This window comes from Humulus lupulus, chromosome X (genome assembly GCF_963169125.1).
Source record: "Humulus lupulus chromosome X, drHumLupu1.1, whole genome shotgun sequence".
NCBI lineage: Eukaryota > Viridiplantae > Streptophyta > Magnoliopsida > Rosales > Cannabaceae > Humulus > Humulus lupulus.
Genome location: NC_084802.1, coordinates 153,623,338 through 153,641,120, shown reverse-complemented (window position 1 = coordinate 153,641,120; position 17,783 = coordinate 153,623,338).

The window sequence follows — 17,783 nt, the reverse complement described above, 5'->3', positions numbered from 1 at the left end:
AGAGAAGAAAAAGGAGAAGAAAAGTTAGGGCATGAAGAAGAAGAAGATGAGTGGAGGAGCTGAAATTGGAGACTTAGAGGATGAAGGAAGCTTAAAGCTGGATTCTCTACTTAAGGTAAGGAATTTATGCATAATTAAGTTTGATTTATGTTTTGATTTGTGAAATTTGAAGCATGGTTTAAGCTTTTTCAAGCTTTGGTTTATGTTTTGGTTTATGGGTTTAGATCTCTTAAGTTGAGATCAAATGGGTGGATTTTGAGTATGATTGTGTTATTGAGTTGGGTTATGATGTTTTGAGATTGAGATATGTGTTTGGGATGGTTTAAGGTGAGGTTTAGAGATTAAAATGGTGGGTTTTTCTAGGTTCGAAGGGTCGGGCCGCGGCATGGTTCTTGGAGGGCCGCGGCCCTTGAAGGCTAAGATGCGCTGAGGATGGAGGGCGGGCTGCGGCATGGTCCTTGTAGGGCCGCGGCCCTTACCTGTTTCTGGGCATTTTGTGGCCTTGTTTGGGGGCCATGCCGCGGCGCTTAAGGGATTTTGGGATTTTGAGAATTTAGGCTTGGGAATTTAACCTAGGGTGCTCGGGGTTGAGTCTTTTACCATGTTTGGTGAATTTCAACGTTCCGAGTACTAGAACTTGGCCTGGAAGCTCATTTAAGGTTGTTAAAAATGTCTTTTGTGTGTTGTGACTAGGATTTCGGGGAGGCTCGTGCTAGTGGACCGTGCTCGTGACTGTAGTGCATCGGAAAGCAAGGGATATGGGTAAGAAAACTATAACACCCGTAGGATAGGGCGTGGGCCCATAGTGTGATTGCCGGGCATGGCCCTATATTGCATGTTGCATGATGAGATGATTGCAGGGCATGGCCCCAGATTGTGTTGTGTGCAAATGTTTAACCTTAAATGAATCATGAGGTGTGTGAATGATTATTTTGAATGTACTATACGTGTGATTATGATGAAATGAACGACAAGGGCCGAGTGCGGCGTAGGCCGGGGCGGCCGTGGGGTCGAAAGTAACACACACCACATGGGATGCTTATATTCAGGGTGGGACCCAAGGGATACATGAGTTATCCTCGCGGTGAGAACCGATACCCCAGGCTTCGGTAAGGCTCTGGGGCGGCATGGCCGTGTTTGCTTAGTCTAATGGTTGACTTGTTTATTTGTGGATTATCTGTTATGATAAACTGTATACATTGCATATGTTATGTTCTGCATGAGTTTTCTTGCTGGGCTTCGGCTCACGGGTGCTCTGTGTTGCAGGTAAGGGCAATGACTGAGTCAACCAACCATGAGTACGGAGAGCGTGAAGCGACGCGTACATGTTTGGCCTGCCCGACTGCTTTGGTTGGGGGTTTATTCGAAAATGGTTGTAATAATCTATGATTTTTATGATTTCTTAACTATAACCTTATTTCAAGATGTAATTAGTTTTCAAACCTTATTTTGGGATCCCAAATGTTTAATGATAGAAGTTTTAATGAAACGACGCATTTTCAAAGGTTACAGCCTTAACTTTTAATTAGTCACACTTTTGTTCAAAACCTCGGTTAGCGAGTTCATTGCACACTGTTTTGTCTTAAAAACTCACTTAGTAACGGCTCTAAGGAAGTAGGGCGTTACAGGTTACTAGTGTTGGTTTACTGTGAAGTATGAACAGATAAAGGTATTATATGAGAGGTTTAAAGGGTGTTATCCTCGGGATTTGAGGAGAGTTCGAGTTGACAAGGAATTTATCAATAGGTGAGCAGAGTTAATTCCACCCTTGGTTAAGAGGATGAGAGATCCTGATTAGAGGGTTGTGTTAAATGTTGAGGCAGAGAGATGCCCGGAAATGGTACTCGGGCTGAAGTACGGGCTTAATGGGTTGGAAAGGACCTAGATGATGAATGGTTAGAAGAGATTTTAAAGACGTGATTTGAACTGTGAAGACGGGTGGACTTATAAGTTTGGTTTGGACTGATAGAGTAACCACAGTGTAGAACAATGGGTTTGGTGAATTGGATAATTCATTTTGGGAATTTTTACTGACGGGTGTATCCGGAATTGGATGGCGACCCATTTAAGGATATGAGATCTGGAATAGTCTAGGGAATTTGGGCCGCCCTGATATAAGGAATTATCGTATGTATGTGGATGGCGGAGAGGGCCATGATGTCGAGGAACTGATGGTTGATGATTAGAGCATGAGTGCTAGAGCCGCAAGGGCAGTGCTTCCTTTGATGGAATTAGTAAAGATAGATTCGGGGCAATCAAGTTAAAAGAACCCCGGATAGTTCTGTGACTTCTGGTTTTGCCAGAAAGGATAAAAGGTCTGGCCGATAAGATGGTACTTGTGTTGATAGAACGCAGCGAGGTCAGATTCTCAATTTTGAGGTAGAAGGACCCCAGACAGTGCTTGGGCACCTGATTTGAGGTAGAAACGACGCATTTTCTAAGATTACAGCCTTAAATTTTAATTAGTCACACTTTTGTCTCAAAACCTCGGTTAGCGAGTTCAGTGCACACTGTTTTGTCTTAAAAATCACTTAGTAACGGCTCTAAGGAAGTAGGGCGTTACAACTCCGGTCCCAAATACTTCCTCTCACCCATCTCATCCCAATGAATGGACGATCTACATCTCCTTCCATACAACATCTCATATGGAGCTACTCCAATCGTTGATTGATAGCTTTTGTTGTATGAAAATTCAATCAACGGAAGGTACTTACTCCAAGACCCCTCAAAGTCTAATACACACACTCTAAGCAAGTCTTCCAATACCTGAATCGTCCTTCCAAACTGTCCATTTGTCTGAGGATGAAAGGTTGTAGTGAACTTCAAATGAGTCCTTATAGCCTTCTACAAACCACCCCAAAACTTGGAGGTAAATATGGGATCCCAATCTGATACTATAGATTTAGGATCCCCATAGAGACGTACAATCTCCCTTACATACAACTTCGCGTACTAATCCATAGTATAGGTCATCTTCACTAGTAGAAAGTGAACTGACTTGGTGTATCTGTCTACAATCACCCACACCGAGTCATGTAACCCCACTGTCCTGGGCAAACCTCCCACAAAATCCATTGTAATATCTTCCCACTTCCACTCGAGAATACCCAAAGGTTGTAGCAACCCCGCTGATCACTGATGCTCAGCCTTCACCTACTAACAGGTTAAACACTTGGCCACGTACTCAACTACGTACTTCTTCATCCCAGGCCACCAGTATAAAGTTCGTTGATCCTAATACATCTTTGTGATGCCTGGATGGAGTGAATATGGTGTAGAATTGAATTCATCAAGTGTCTCTCGTCTAATACTCACATCTATTGGAACATAAATCTGACCCTTATACCGTAGTAAACCTGTCTCTGAAATAGAATAATCCTTAGCCACTCCCGCTAGGACATTCCCTCTAACTTCCTGCAACAGCGCATCATCCAACTGACCCTCTCTTATCCTCTCCAGAAGGGTTGAATGTAAGGTAATAGGTGCCACCAGCGAAGCGTGCCTTCCATATGTATCCCTACCCAATCTACAAGTAATCTGATACTTAGAAAAATATAAAGAAGCTTGAGGCACAGGTACATCTTGGAAAGGTGAAAACATTCACTGGGTATGTGGTAGACTTATAGGTACGGAATGTATGTTCCAACTGAGAAGGGACTGAGCACGGGCACAATTTCCACGCCAGACAAGTGGTGGAATTACAAGGATAGTACATGGTGGAGCCTCCACTATCACACTCCTGACAGTCGTACCCTACAAGTAGTGGCAGTAGAAGAATGGTATATAGCAAGGACTCCCCCAGCACGCCTCTGATGTTTGTACCAGACAAGTGGTGGAGGTACGACATGGTACAAGACCATGAGCATTTTTGCTGGCCTCTGACCATGTACCAGAGCTAACACCGTGACCTTCTATGCCACCACACTAACAGTGTCCCCATGTACTATATGGTCCCCTGGGACCACAATGTATTAGGAGCCATTAAAGCACCACTATAAATAAATCCACACCCCTCAAATAAAGAGGTTGGAAAAATTCATTGTATACTCAGGCTCTGCACTTATTTTTATTTAAGTCCATTCTAAGTTTTTTCTAAGTTCTTTTCTTACTAACCTTTGAGTCTTTTGACCTAACATTGCTGATGAGTTCTCACTATAAAAAATTTGACGACGTCTATGGGAAAGATAAGTATCAAGTCGTTGTTCTTCCATCAATTCTGACAATAAAGGATATGCCAAGGCATTCAAGATTCCTACAGGAATCTCAGGATGTTGAGACCCAACTTGACAGAGACCAACTAAGAGCCTCCAGAAGAGACCCTCCACCAGCGGAGGATGGAGGTATGTCGGACGAACATCCAGCCCCTGGAGAGGAGAAGGAGGCATCATCTTCGGTTATCCAATCTAACGAAGTCATTCTGAACCATCTGTCACCCCTATGGATGGCTTGGGTACACACCCTCCTCGACCACTGACTACACCATGCTCCGGCCACTGGGATCCAGTCCATCTACGAGCAGGCTCGGCAAGAGTCCACAGGTGCACTCTATGAGCTCCAGCTCCAGTACTCACTTTTACGAGGATGAGATACATGAGTTGCACGTAAAGAATCAAAGGATAGAAGCCACAATAGAGAACATGCAGGAGGTGCTGAACGGCCTGCTGAAACGAAAGTCAAGCATGCCCTTTCCCAAGCTCCGAGAAGAGGAACTTGTACGAGGAGAATTTACCATACCCATAGACAGTTGCAAAATGCAACTCTACACTTGTTATACCCCTCACCCAGAACGCAAGGAAGACTCTACACCAACGACGCAACCTGGTGCGAACCCCACTCACTAGAGGTGCGAACCAAAGACCACTTCCAAAAAAGCTTCATCCAACCTAGGGGAGAGACTATACCAGAGAAGGTCTGAAGTAAAAACCACACCCCCTGCAGCTCTCCTGGGGGACACAACCAAAGCAAGGGTTCAACCTAAGAACCCACGAGACCCCTTAAACAAAAAGAGAAGGGAACTAAACACCAAAATGAAAAGCCTTCGAAGCAAGGTAGTCACTGCACCTTGGGGGGGGGGGGGGGACAGAGGTGACGATGAGTTCTACCACGAGTCGCCTTCACAAGGGAAATCTAGGTTGAGCAACTCCCCACCAACTTCAAAGAGCCTCGCATGACTCCGTACAAGGGCACTACGGATCCAAAGTATCACTTAGACGCCTTCAATGACTTAATTAACTTAAGGGGGGTCCATAGCAGGGCAAGGTGCCATTGTTCCACCATTACACTCAAAGGAGTTGCGTACAAGTGGTTCAATAGATTAAGGCCAGAAACAATCGGGTCATGGCAACAATTCTCTGATGAATTTCTTTAGCAACACCATGCAGTCCGTGATTATGTTATGTCAAGTACCAACCTCGCTAACATAAAACAAGGTGAGAACGAAAGCCTAAAGAGCTATATCCATAGGTTCAATATGGAAGCAAGTAAGCTAGGAAGTTCAACTAAAGCAGAGCTTAAGATGGCTATCACAGCTGGAGTTTGTCCAGGAAGCAAGTTATGGGATAACATGCTCAAGAGGGAGGTTATAAACTTAAACAAGTTCTTTGAAAGAGCACAAAAGTATATATGTGTGGAAGAGGGTTATGAGAACTTGCATGCTATGGAAAACAAACCTTCCACCAATACGTCTAAAGATTCCGCGTAGAAGAGATCATTGTGATAGAGTAGTCGTTGATCAAGTTGAAGATTGGAAGAGGTCTACAAGAAGGCTTCAAGAAGAATCTAGTAAGATTCATCAAGGATAACCTCCGATAAGACTCCATTTATTTGTGTCGCTCAGGTACTGAAGAAATCACCTCAATTGGCCCCCACAAAGTAGTAGTAGTAGTTTTTCTTTATTCAAGTTATGCCTCATAAGGAATCAAAAGTTTCACATTAGTTGGCCCCTTGTAGATGTAATTTATCTTGATAGGATCCAAAGAGGTCACCAAGCTGTCTCCAGGATGCAAGATGATAATGGCATTGTGCTTGCCTTTACACATTGCCTACTATTACTAATGTCAAGCACGTATCTTATATATTACATCTCTCATCTCCAAGGACACTTATATGATGCACATACTGCCATTGTCAATTGGAATTGTCAAAGCCTATAGGAAAGAACAAAAAATAAAATGTCGGGCGAGATAGGAAAATAGGAGGTATTATACCCAACCTCAACAGACACCTAGCTGTGTGAAAAATAGGAACCTAGCCGCACGAGCCTCAATAGGCACCTAGCCATGTTCAAAATAGGCACCTAGCCTTGCAAGCCTCAACAGGGACCTAGCCATGTAAAAAATAGGTGTCTAGCCTTTCGAGCCTCAACGGGTGCCTGACCATGTGCAAAACAGGTGCCTGGCCTCGTGAGATATATATAAAAATACTTATAATATATATGTATGAGAAGTGAACCTTATAAGACAATATTCGGATCTATAAGGACTAGCTACCCTTATAGAGTCTAAGAAAGTCAAATGGTCCCTCAAAAGTAACTTCCTCACAAACACACCCACCCTACAAAGGGACCACGTCTTAGAAGAAAAAATGGGAGCCCAAAGAGATCCCTAAGTCTAGATAGACCAAGTCGCCTTATTAAGGGAGAAAGGGCCTTGAAAATAAGAGTTTGCGAGGCTTCATAAGTACCATCTCCCTATAAGGGTCCCAACCCAAGGGGAGATCACACCAGGGACCAAAAAGGCACCTCATAATATTCCTAGGTTGACCACGGTCACCTAGCCCAAAAAGGGTCTCAAAGAAGACGCTTGCAAAAATAGTACTATGTATAATAATGAGAAGGACGCTTCTCAATCAAAAATAAAAAGTCAAAAGCACGCACTTGATGAATATAAAAAAAGGAGGATGGGAGATACTCAGGGTCAACAAGAGAAGCTCAAATGCTCCTCTTATGAGCATGGAACACTAACAAGACACCAATTGTGATTCTTCAACGAGCAAGTACTGGTAGACCTTGCGGTTGAGTCGACCTGCTACTCTGATAGTGAAGAGGAAGCAAACAAAACGGAAGGACCACAAATAATAATTGTTAAAGTTCTCTTCACTCAAAAATCTGACAAGTGTTGGATACATGTAAACCACCCATGGCAACATCTTAAGAGCATGACACGAGATCTCACCTTGTCTAGACGATACTTCTTATGCCCCTTTTGGTAGTGTGACTCAAGCTCCTTCCTGGGGCCCGATGTTTTGTACAACAATGACACATGTGGAATCTATACAAAGGATTGATTGGTGTTAATTTAACTTCAAATGAGTCATGTGGATCACCACTCATGAAGTGTGCTTTTTTCATAACTCATAAAACAAAGAAATGCACTTATCCCTTGCATGTCATAACGATGGCCCAAAAAGATTCTAGCAGAGAGCTTGAAGACCCTCTCATAAACTGGGGGGGAAGTGTGGATGCAAAAAAATCTGTCAAGGAAAAAAAGGTTCAATCCCTTGTTGAAATAAATGGCTAAGGGTCTTTGGATGTCAAAAATTTTCCATGCGGCCGAGGCTAGCTCCCTGTCACCAATACCTCACAAGGCCAAAACTTGAGACTTGCCTCCTACGACGAAGTACCCAGGTGATACCATGTCGAAAGGTCCCTCCCTCATGCCAAGGGCGGTGCCTTGTGTGGGTAGTGGCCTCACGCTAAGGGTGGCACAATACGAGGGATGTGGCCTCACACTGAAGGAGGTGTCTCACGATGGATGAGGCCTTGCACAAAGGGTGACACCTCGCGTGGATGGTGGCCTCATGCCGAGGGTGGCACCAGCGTGGATGGTGGCCTCGCACCAAGGGTGGCACCTTACGTGGATGGTGGCCTCATGCCGAGGGTGGCACTCGTGATGGACGGGGCCTCGCACCCAGGGTGGCGCCTCACGTGGATGGTGGCCTCGCGCCGAGGGTGGCATCGACGTGGATGGTTGCCTTGCACCAAGGGTTACACCTCATGCCAAGAGTGGCACCTCATGTGGATTATGGCCTTGCGCCTAAGTAGCTGCAACTCGGCCTCACGCCTAAACACCCTACAAAGCCTCTCGCACCTTGCATCCAAAAACAACTTGCAAGGCCATCATTTCTCAAGCCTCTTTGAAATATGTGCCATGCTGATGAGGCCCTACCCTATTAGCTAAGGTAGGTGCCACCAACAGAGTGTGCCTCCCATATGTATCCCTTCCCAGTCTACAAGTAATATGATACTTAGCAAAATATAAAGAGGCTTAAGGCAGAGGCACATCTCGGAAAAGTGAAAACATCCACTAGGTACGTGGTACACATATAGGTACGGAATGTATGTATCAACCGAGAGGGGACCGAGCACGAGAACAATGTCCACACCAGATAAGTGGTTACATTACAAGGATAGTACATGGTGGAGCCTCCACTATTACGCTCTTGACACCCGTACCCTACAAGTAGTGGCAGTAGAAGAATGGTACATGGCAAGGATTCCCCTAGAACTCCTCTGATTTTTGTACGAGACAAGTGGTGGAGGTACGACATGGTACAAGACCATGAGCATTTTTGTAGGCCTCTGATCATTTACCAGAGCAAACACCATGACCTTCTGCACCACTACTATCTGTGCCACCACACTAATGGTGTACCCATGTACTATATGGTCCCCCGGGACCACAATGTATCAGGAGCCATTAAAGCTCTATAATTGTAACGCCCTGGATAACCAAGACCGTTACACTGTGTGTTTAAAATAGTGCAAGACTTGCTAATCAAGTCATTCAGACAAAGTGTAAACTCTATACCATTATCAGAGTAAGAATAAAATGATTTTGGTCACAAACAGGTTATTTCCATTCAAAATGACGGTTTAATACATGGAGACTCAAAACAGGGTTTAGGTGTCTTAGTTACAACAAATTCTAGAAGTTACAAATAGTTCAAGCCACTCTAATGGAAAAATATACATTTTAGGTTTCCGTTCCTGCACAATTTCTCGACCGTGGCGGCCGAGCAGCTGACGATGTACACCTCGCCCCCAGAGCTTTCCAACTCATGGTTGATTCAGCCTACCCTTGCCTTTACCTGCACCACGTAGCACCCGTGAGCCAAGGCCCAGCAAGAAAGCATAATAACATAGCAAGATCAGCAACACTTATCTAATATCTTACAATGCTCAACCAGGAATTCAATATTTCATAACATTTATCCAGTCAGTAATAACAGTTTGTCATCCAAACAATCAACCAACTACATTCATAACACAATATTCACATTCATAATCAATAGATTGTCAAATCCATCAAATAACACTCAGGGTTGGCGCCCTTAGTCGCACCCTCTATTTAACACACTGTCTTCGGCTCATTAGGGCCGCCCCCAGTGTAATACTCACTGACTCCGGCCAGCTTAACCGAGCTCAGTGATAAATAAGCTGCCTCAGCTACCAGTGGCCGAGCCGCGCCCCAGTGCGCAAATATTGATTCCGACACCCTTAGGCCGGTAATCGCATGTCCCATGGCATAATAACACCATCTCACGACATGATATACAAATGTAGGGAGCTCTTAGTCCCATCGTGTCCACATGGTTAATCACATTCACATAACAATGCATACAAACATAGGGAACACTTAGTCCCATCATAACCACATACTCAGGTGCAGCTTTCTTACCTTTTTCACTAGCTTTGATCACTTGACTCCTTGAGCACGATCCCCCTCGAGCCCTAGCGCTTACCTAATCACAATCATGGCCAAAGTCATTATAAATTCCCAAGTTCAAAACCTAGCCCCGGGGCCAATCCCGAGCACCCGGAAAATCCTAGTTCCACCAAACAAGGTGGTGGAACCAAACCCCAAACCTTAGGTCAAAAACCCTTGCAAACAACCCTAAAATCCACTTCAGGAAGCAGGGTAGCGCTACAGCGCTCATGGGAGGGCACTACAGCGCTACAAACAGAAGCCAAAATCCCTCAGCAAACTTGGCCTAGCGCTACAGCGCCCAAAGGCTAGCGCTGTAGCGCTAGTCACAGACAGATTTACACCAATTTTCCTCCTCTGCGATTTTCTCGAACCAACTCGAACCAAAACTCTTCCAACTCTTTCCCAATCTCAAAAACAACCTCATGACCATATTCCACTCATCCCAAGCACCCCAAACATCTAGAACTCAAGCACATGCATCCACAAACTCAGAATTCACCATGGCCACTCCTAAGCTCCAAAACTCAATCAAAACCAGCTGAACAACAAAGTTAGAGTTTAGGCTTTATACCTTTGATAGAATTTCGACCACAAGCTGTCTCTAAACCTTCTTGGCTTGCCTCTCCTCATTCTTAAGCCTGAATTCCTAAAGTTCCATCCAATTCAACTTAAGTACCATAGCTTAAAAACCAGAAACAAAAACCAAACCAGCAACTGAAGAGATTACAGAACCTTACCTCAAGTGATGGCCTAATCTTGCTAAACCCTTGCCAAATCCTCAATCTTTGCTCAGTAACCTTGTGGCTTATTTGAACTAACTTCCCTCTGAGTTTTTCTCCAGAACTCCTCAAGAAATTGATGAAGAAAACATAAACCGACTTAGAGAACCCTCTCTGTTTTCCCTTCTTTCTTTTCCCTTCCTTTTTCTTTCTTTTTCAGACTTCTCCAATATTCTACAAATCCCACTAACATAAAGCGCTGGTATTATTTAACTTCTGTAAGCTAAATGACTAGTATGCCCTCCCCATTAAGTCTAAACCCTCTAATCCACTTAAGGGAATTTTAGTCATTTTACCCAATTCCCGCTAATTCCTCGAGTGTCTCTAATATTTCCCGCTTAATTCCCGATACCTAATTAGTTATCAATATTATTCCTCAATGTCATAATAGACTCCAGTATATTCACTAAATTCCCATTTATACCCCTAAGCTCACCCCGAGCCAGGTATAAATCCCCGCCATGACTTTTCGCCACTTTGCTCACTAGGATCATCTCGAGTCACAGATCACAATATATATCCACATAATAATGTGGTCTCAACATTAGCCTACCAATATACACACAAATACACAATTACGCTCTCAATGAGCCAAATTACCATAATACCCTCACAACAGAGTATATAGTCCCATGCATGCCTTTATCATCATATAATAATATGACCCACACAATCATGCATATAATCATATAATAATACAATAAATCAATTATGGCCCTCCCGGCCTCCTAATCAAGGTCCTAAACCTTATTAGGAAATTTGGGTCGTTACAACTATCCCCTCCTTACAGAGATTTCATCCTCGAAATTTTATCTGTACTACCCGGAATATAGATTTTGCATAACTGACTCCAGTTACTCTGGTCATTCCGTGACCTTACTGTTCTAGAACGTTACCCTAACTCAAGGTACAACCCCGCTCCTCAAAACCCTGTTCTTTCTATCTCATAGCTGAACTGGTCACCTCACATGGAATAACTTCATCTTTATTTGCAGACTTCTATCAATCAATGCATGAGTTTCTCCAATCCATGTCCTCAACACGGAGTACAGAAAACACCACACGCAGCCAACAGTGCCGAATACTGTGATCAACTTACAAAAAAACTATCTCACTGATCCTTTCCTGGATCTAAACAGTTTTAATACTCTGCGGTTCAACTAGCTCTTCACCCCTTTATCTCTGGTGATATCTTAAGGAAGATACCATCTTCCACTTGGAGCTCCATACTCTTGTTTCCCAATTCAGTAAAGCTTTTCCATTTACTTTGAAAAGTGAGTTTCCATGCTCTAACCTTTTAATAATCCCGATGATCCCCTGAACTACCTCCGGATCCAAATACAACATCTCACTTACCTTATTCCAACAAACGAATGATATACAATCCTTATTATTCGCTATCTGATCAAGTGTTCTTCCAATAGCTGGGTAACTCCTTTTCTCTCTGATTTACCATCAGTCTAAAAATAATAAAATTCATCAGATACCGATTATCTACTCATCGCCTTTCTTAATCCTCCCAAGACCTGAGGGTAAAATAAAGTCCTTACTCAATGAAATTAATCCCTGAATTCCATGGAGGCTTACCATCCATCTCACTTAGAGTTCTGAATACTGGTCAGCTGTATAAATTATCCTTACCGATAAAAGCAAGTCCTTCCCAGATGCTGGTCCATAATGACCCAACCGCCTTGGCAGCCTCTTTGCGATACCTATCACGATATTTCCTTATTCCCATTATAACACACTCAAAGGCTGCGATGTTTAGCACGAACTGCTATCAGGTTAAGAATTTTGTTCCTCATTCGTTATATTCCTCTCTACCTAGACCTCCAATACAAAACCTTCAAATTACGGTACCTTTTTCCTAACGTCTCGATGAAAAGACCAAGAGAGTAGTACGAGATTCATCCAGAATTTCCATGTAATTTCGGTATCCACCCGAGTCCAGATTTGATCCTTATATCACGATATACTTATTCATAACACTGCAAAACCTTTATCTAACTCAACTAAGACTTGCCTTTAATTTCTTTCATCTGAGATTTCCTTAACTGCCTTTCTTGACCCTTCATGGGATAGTAATTCCAAATATCAATTAGCTATCAAGCCCGCTAGGAACTCCATCCTAGTTCTCGTCGGATCCTTTAACCAACAGCATGCATAGACCATCATTTTCCTCCTGTCTTGGAGTGTCATACCAACTCAGCAATTGATTCTAATATGTAAAAAGACGCAGAACTTGGCTCAGACATGTGCACCATCGTGCTTTCCCAAGGAAACTCCTACCTCCAAGGCATTCCTTAACCTTGACAAGGTTCCAATCAAAATACATCACTATGCCGCCAATCAAGACAATCTTGAGTCCAATTCAGATAATCTTTGAATACTCCTTTCATCTATTTCACAAAAACAGTTTGGCATTGACCAAACCCTCAACACATAGCTCAGCATCCTCTGTGTCCTTATCTAATATAGTAGCAACCTCCTGCCTATCCTCTTTCCTCTGATCTCCTGCTGGTAATAACCAGATCAAAGATCCCTAACTGTCCCCGATCTTTAGCTGGTAATAACCAGATCAAAGACCCTTAACTATTCCTGATCTCTAGCTGGTAATAACCAGATCAAAGATCCTCCCTGAAGAATATCATCGTACTCAACAATTGAGACCTTAATTCTCTCTGCTTTGTTAAACCGTTCAATGTAGCGTCTTAGATCTGATTCCATTACTGACACAAATCTTATCACCATTCCATCTCTTTACGCAGACATATTCCCTGACAAATTTCTTGGATACTCATCTGGAATCCCACAAACTAATCCAGTCTGTCTTAACCCACTGACACAACTCAAGTAGTGTTCATCATACTAGCTAAGGTTCTAATCTTTCCTCTGCAACAGATTTCCCACTCCAGGTACAACTGCTAATCACTGCGAGGACCTCCCCTTTTTAAACTCAAGAGTTACTGCTCCTTTGTTACAACCCATCACTGTTCCCTATACTTAACCAACTCTTCATACTCAAAATCCTTACATTATAACTGTCTTCGAGGATACTTCAAGTAGTAGTTAATATGTTCATTGGTCTTAGTGTTCTTCCAATCAAATCTCTTTCATATCTAATCTTTTCTCTTCCTGTAACTTAACCTTGAATACCTTTGAGGAATAAAGTTAATACCTTCTGAAACCCTACCTCTGACCCTGCTACTTAGTCCCGATGTCATCGGTATAGTAGTCATTCACGTTCTTCCTCTAGCTGGGGAGTGGTTAGCCCTATCCCAGTGAATCTGAATACAACCCATCCATGTCATTTCTCTATCCTCTGCTTATCAGACTTGCCCATGCCATTGAAGTACCAAGCGATTAGGAACCCTTACTGTTAATACATCACACCCCTCCCGGTACAAGTAATAATTCCTGAGATGTCTCTCTCCTTGATCCTTATCTAGTAATAACCAGATCAATGACCAACTCCTGAAGACATCATCTTGTCTTGTAACGAGGCATTTAAACTCTTCATCCCTAGCAGGCAATATCCACGAGTCCCTCGACACAATATTTTGCTCAATACACTTACAAGCCACACCCCTTTCAGGTGATTCAATAATTCCTCAAGCCAACCTAATATCATTCCTCATAGCGTCCCTGATACCAGATCCTTCCATACCCAAGCTCCAAACCGTGCCCAAAAGCTGCATTCTCATCTGCATCCCTACTGATCAATTTAATTTCCGTTCAGTCTAATCAATATACCTTAAGAGATGCTCATGACTGTCCAGGGTTGTCCCTTATGTAACACATTAACTTCCCTCAGCAAATACTCGTCTGAATCCTTCCTAATAGACACTCAGCACCAAGTCCTTCCAGTTTTTTTTTTTTTTCCAACATGAGCAAAAGCTACCCAATCCACTGGCCACTTCCAAGGAACTAACCCTGGGCAATAAATGAGTAAAATATCCCAATCTTCCCTATCCAAACCAGGAGCCATAAAACCACCAAAGGTTCTCATTTTGTCGATCACTGAGTAATCACACTTACTAAATTTCCACGAACGAAAAATATCATCACCTGTATTCCTTTCATCTTAGGTAATGAGGCCCTCTCTCTACTGCCCAAACACAGACACCATCTCAGAGTTTAACTCACAAATGACCGATTATCTCCGGCTACATCCATTTGTATCATAACCCAAAATAGATCGACCAACCCATCAAACTCAACAATATATACTACCGCTATCTTGCCACTTTCGACATTCTTTTACCACAAATGCCTAGTACGGCTACTCTGTCCCAGTTTATCCTTCTCATATCACTAAGAACGGACTTAGCCACACCCATTCATTAATTGATTCCTGAACAAACCCAAACCCTCCTCGAAACTAGAGGATAGTACTTCCATTCAATAATTTTTTTTTTCTGTTCTTCCTCAGCAACTTGCCTTTTTAATCCATCCAATCCATTCTATCAGACCTCACAACCTGACTCATATATCAGCAAACATCTGCTGCGAACCTCCAGGGCAGGTGGAGGATTCCAACCCCCAATTGTCATCTTCTATCCTTAACAAATCCAAAACTGAATCTGATTGACCATTCTCAATACATACACCGTGAATTAATCTGTCTTCGCCGACTAAACTTCTCAGCCCTGACATTTATACCCAAAACCATCTCAAGGGCAGATCCAAATAACCATAACAATTAAACACATATAAAGCATATCAAACATCAATATTATGCATAAATTATCAAATTTCTTTATCACTAGATGCGTTCATACCTATTATGCCCTCCATGCCAATAAACAAGTATAGCATATAAGTTCAATTTAAACATGTAATAACCCGCAATCCATATATCATCATTATCCATGTATTCATCCACATGCAGGAGCAATGCTAATCAGCATGCCTTAATATCATCACACAGCAGTCAAGGGCCAGGCCCTATCAGTATCTCATGCTTCCTATCAATCATACCAATTAATACACTCATATTTTATTCAAGCACTTAAGCATACAATTTCATGTATTCACTACAAACCCTGAGTCGAGCTTGTCTTTAGCGGCGAGTGTACATGTCCAGCTAATCTTCAGGAACCCATAAACCCAAACGGCTCTGATACCAAGTTGTAACGCCCTGGATAACCAAGACCGTTACACTGTGTGTTTAAAATAGTGCAAGACTTGCTAATCAAGTCATTCAAACAAAGTGTAAACTCTATACCATTATCAGAGTAAGAATAAAAAGATTTTGGTCACAAACAGGTTATTTCCATTCAAAATGACAGTTTAATACATGGAGACTCAAAACAGGGTTTAGGTGTCTTAGTTACAACAAATTCTAGAAGTTACAAATAGTTCAAGCCACTCTAATGGCAAAATATACATTTTAGGTTTCCGTTCCTGCACAATTTCTCGACCGTGGCGGCCGAGCAGCTGACGATGTACACCTCGCCCCCAGAGCTCTCCAACTCATGGTTGATTCAGCCTACCCTTGCCTTTACCTGCACCACGTAGCACCCGTGATCTAAGGCCCAGCAAGAAAGCATAATAACATAGCAAGATCAGCAACACTTATCTAATATCTTACAATGCTCAACCAGGAATTCAATATTTCATAACATTTATCCAGTCAGTAATAACAGTTTGTCATCCAAACAATCAACCAACTACATTCATAACACAATATTCACATTCATAATCAATAGATTGTCAAATCCATCAAATAACACTCAGGGTTGGCGCCCTTAGTCGCACCCTCTATTTAACACACTGTCTTCGGCTCATTAGGGCCGCCCCCAGTGTAATACTCACTGACTCCGGCCAGCTTAACCGAGCTCAGTGATAAATAACCGACCTTAGGTCAAAAACCCTTGCAAACAACCCTAAAATCCACTTCAGGAAGCAGGGTAGCGCTACAGCGCTCATGGGAGGGCACTACAGCGCTACAAACAGAAGCCAAAATCCCTCAGCAAACTTGGCCTAGCGCTACAGCGCCCAAAGGCTAGCGCTGTAGCGCTAGTCACAGACAGATTTACACCAATTTTCCTCCTCTGCGATTTTCTCGAACCAACTCGAACCAAAACTCTTCCAACTCTTTCCCAATCTCAAAAACAACCTCATGACCATATTCCACTCATCCCAAGCACCCCAAACATCTAGAACTCAAGCACATGCATCCACAAACTCAGAATTCACCATGGCCACTCCTAAGCTCCAAAACTCAATCAAAACCAGCTGAACAACAAAGTTAGAGTTTAGGCTTTATACCTTTGATAGAATTTCGACCACAAGCTGTCTCTAAACCTTCTTGGCTTGCCTCTCCTCATTCTTAAGCCTGAATTCCTAAAGTTCCATCCAATTCAACTTAAGTACCATAGCTTAAAAACCAGAAACAAAAACCAAACCAGCAACTGAAGAGATTACAGAACCTTACCTCAAGTAATGGCCTAATCTTGCTAAACCCTTGCCAAATCCTCAATCTTTGCTCAGTAACCTTGTGGCTTATTTGAAATAACTTCCCTCTCAGTTTTTCTCCAGAACTCCTCAAGAAATTGATGAAGAAAACATAAACCGACTTAGAGAACCCTCTCTGTTTTCCCTTCTTTCTTTTCCCTTCCTTTTTCTTTCTTTTTCAAACTTCTCCAATATTCTACAAATCCCACTAACATAAAGCGCTGGTATTATTTAACTTCTGTAAGCTAAATGACTAGTATGCCCTCCCCATTAAGTCTAAACCCTCTAATCCACTTAAGGGCATTTTAGTCATTTTACCCAATTCCCGCTAATTCCTCGAGTGTCTCTAATATTTCCCGCTTAATTCCCGATACCTAATTATTTATCAATATTATTCCTCAATGTCATAATAGACTCCAGTATATTCGCTAAATTCCCATTTATACCCTTAAGCTCACCCCGAGCCAGGTATAAATCCCCGCCATGACTTTTCGCCACTTTGCTCACTAGGATCATCTCTAGTCACAGATCACAATATATATCCACATAATAATGTGGTCTCAACATTAGCCTACCAATATACACACAAATACACAATTACGCTCTCAATGAGCCAAATTACCATAATACCCTCACAACAGAGTATATAGTCCCATGCATGCCTTTATCATCATATAATAATATGACCCACACAATCATGCATATAATCATATAATAATACAATAAATCAATTATGGCCCTCCCGGCCTCCTAATCAAGGTCCTAAACCTTATTAGGAAATTTGGGTCGTTACAATAATAAATAGATCCACACCCCTCAAATAAATGGGTTGGAAAAA